A 3,793-nucleotide genomic window follows, 5' to 3' on the forward strand; every position below is an offset into this window, starting at 1 on the left:
CCAGCAAATTTGAAAGGTGTAATAAATTTAAAATTCGTTAGTTCAGAGAAGAAAGTACCCTTTTGGCCCGCCTCTTAGGTCCCTGGGGGGCAGCCCACATTTGTACAATTTTAATCCTCTCTGGGGGGTTCTACCAGGCAAATATAGGATCATGCCTTATTTCAAAGAATTTGTTTATATCAATTAGCGAATTGCCCCTTTTGGTCCCGCCCCACAGCCCCCAGGGAGGTAGACCCCACCTTTTGTAAAATTTTTGAACCCCTACCCTAAAGGGATTCTCACAGTCAAAATTGAGCAATATATATTGCTAGTTTCAGATGAGAAGTTATTCATATCAATTTAGCCAAATTGACCCCTCTTGCCCCGCCCCTCAGGCCCCCGGGGGTCAGCCACACCATTTGTACAATTTTGAATCCCCACCCCATAGTTTTGCTACCAGGCAAATATGAGCAATATCCTTTGCTCGGTTCAGAGAAGAAGGGTTGTTTATATCAATACAGCCCAATTGACCACTTTTGGCCCCACCCTTCCGGCACCTGGGGTCAGCCCCATCATTTGTAAAAATTTTGAATCCCCAACCCCAAAGTTATGCTACCAGGAAAATATGAGCGATATCATTGCTGGGTTTCAGAGAATAAGTCGGTATCATCAATATAGCTATATGACCCATTTTGGCCCCGCCCCTCAGGCCCCTAGGGGGTCCAGTCCCATCATTTGTACAATTTTGAACCCCCAAACCAAAGTGATGCTACCAGGAAAATATGAGTGATATCCATTGCTCGGTTCCAGAGAAGTCGTTAATATCAATATAGCTATAATGACCCATTTTTGCCCCGCCCCTCAGGCCCCTAGGGGTCAGAAACCACCATTTGTACAATTTTGAATCCCCCCCATAGTGATGCTTTCAGACAAATAGGAGCAATATCCTTGCTCGGTTCCAGAGAAAAAGGGTCGTTTTATCAATATAGCCAAATTGCCCTTTTGGCCCCGCCCCTCAGGCCCTGGGGGGTCAGCCCATCATTTGTACAATTTTGAGTCCCCTACCCATAGGGATGTTTTCTGACCAAAATTTGGTCAAATTATGATCAGTGGTTATGAAGAAAGAAGTCAATTGTTGACGGACGGAGACGGACGGACGATAGACGCGGACGACGGACGCCACGGTATGGCATAAGCTCACCTTGGTCCTTCGGACCAGGTGAGCTTTAAAAAAATGATTCTCATTTTCATATGTATAATTTAAAAATTTTTTTTCTATAACAGTAAAATTAATACACACAACTCATCCTTTACAATTAAATCAACATTCTGGGATTTGTTATAGTGGTGTCGTTTTGAATGGTTTTGTTGCTTTTCAATAACATCTATTTACTAAACACTTTAACAAGATGATCGTACAAACGGTTTTTTTTACAACACTCCATTCCTTCCTTTGCTGTGTCTAAAACAGATTTTCCCTCCCTGTCCAGTTTGTTGTGATGCATACTCACCTCCTGATGATTCTATGTATGTGTTTTTCATGTGTTCAACTCGGTGAACATGTCTACATCTGATGTATTCTTTGCTATATAATGTAGGCATGACGGCCGCCATTATCTACAGCTGTGGTTAGTGCTGAAAATGTCTCGCATAAATAAACAACAAACCTCCCTGTGTCCATGTAGACAACTCACATGTAACACTGTCCGTCCTCTATTATCTACAGCTGTGGTTAGTGCTGGAAATTTTCTCACATAAATAAACACAAACCCCCCTGGTCCATGTAACAACTAAATTGAAACTTTGTGGTCCGTTTTACTACAGGGGTTAGTGCTGGAAATTCGCATAAATAAACACAAACCCCCCTGTGTCCATTAAACAACTCAATGAAACACTGTCTGTCCGCTTACCTAAGGGGGTTTAGTGTGGAAAGTCTCGATAAAAAAAAACAAACCTCCCGTGCCCAAAATAAAAAACTAAATTGTAAACTGTCGCCCGATTATCTAAAATTGGTTTTTGGAAAGTCTCCATAAATAACACAAACCTCCTTGTCCATGTAGAAACTCACTGTAACATGTGCCGTTTTATCTCAGCGGGGTTAGTCGGGAAATTTCTCCTAAATAAACACAAACCTCCCTGTGCCCAAAAAATCAATGTCCCCTGTTTTCCTCTTATCTACACTGTGGAGTGCTGGAAATGTCCGCATAAAAAAAACCAAACCTCCCTGGTCCAAACAAAAAACCCCGCATTAACACTGTCTGCCTTTTTTCTACAGCTGTGTTATGCTGGAAATGTCCCCAAAAAATAAAAAAAAAAAACCCCCCGTGTCCAAACAAACCCCATGTACACTGTCTGTCCTCATTTTAAAACGTGTAGTGCGGGAAAGTCTCACATAAAAAAACCAAAAACCCCCCCCTGCCCACAAAATACATGAAACCCTTTTGTCTCTTTATCTCACGGGGGTTAGTGTTGGAAATGCTCACAAAAATAAACAAACCCCCTTTTTCCTTTGAAAATACAACTCACAGGAACATGTCGCCCGTATATCTACCTGTGGTTAGTGTTGAAATGTCTCAAAAAAAAAAAAAAAACCTCCCTGGTAAAAACATAAAACTACATGAAAAAATTTTTGTCCCTTATCTACAGCTGTGGTTATGGGGAAAAATTTTCCCATAAAAAACCCAAAAACCTCCCTTTTCCTAAAACTCACATGTAAAACGCCGTTCTTAAAAATCTAAGCGTGGTTGGTTGGGAAAATTTTCCCATAAAAAAACCCAAACCCCCCCTGGTCCGATTAAAACTCAATGAACCCCTTCGTCTCTTTTACAGGTGGTTGTGCGGGAAAAGGCCCCATAAAAAACACAAACCCCCCTTTGGTCTGAAAACAACTCCATGAACACGTCCGTCCCATTTTACAGCTGTGGTAGTGGGAAAATGTCTCACATAAATAAACACAAAACCTCCCTGTGTCCTGATTCACAACTCACATGTAACACTGTCTGTCCATCATTATCTACAGCTGTGGTTAGTGTTGGAAATGTCTCACATAAATAAACACAAAACCTCCCTGTGTCCATGTAGACAACTCACATGTAAAACTGTGTGTCCGTACTTATCTACAGCTGTGGTTGAGTGCTGGAAATGTCTGACATAAATAAACACAAAACCTCCCTGTGTCCATGTAGACAACTCACATGTAACACTGTCTGTCCGTACTTACCTACAGCTGTTGTTAGTTGCTGGAAACGTCTCGCATAATAAACACAAACCTCCCTGTGTCCTAACATAGCAACTCATATGTAAACACTGTCTGTCCGTATTTATTACAGTTTTGGTTAGTGTGAAATGCTCGCAAAAATAAACACAAACCTCCCGTGTCCATGTAAAAACTAAATTGAACCTGTCGTCCGTATTATTACACTTGGAGTCTGGAAATGTCTCCCATAAAAAAACCCCAAACCTCCCTGTGTCCATGGAGAAAACTAAATTTCAAGTCGTCCGCATAATCTACACTTGGTTGTGCTGGAAATGTCTCAAAATAAACACAAACCCCCCCAAAAAAACCCCCCCCTTTAAGGGGGATTAAAATTCCAAAAAAACAAAAAACCCCCCAAAATACAACTCGCAAAACCACTGTCTTCCGTATTACTACATTTGGGTTAGTGCTGGAAAGGTCTCACAAAATAAACACAACCCCCCTTTTTGTCCTGACATACAACTCACATGTAAAACTGTCAGTCTTCTCATCTACAGTTTGGGGGGTTGTGTTGGAAATGTAAAATAAAAAACCCAAACCCCCCTGTGCCCAAACATA

Source organism: Pecten maximus, chromosome 5 (genome assembly GCF_902652985.1).
Source record: "Pecten maximus chromosome 5, xPecMax1.1, whole genome shotgun sequence".
Classification (NCBI taxonomy): Eukaryota; Metazoa; Mollusca; class Bivalvia; order Pectinida; family Pectinidae; genus Pecten; species Pecten maximus.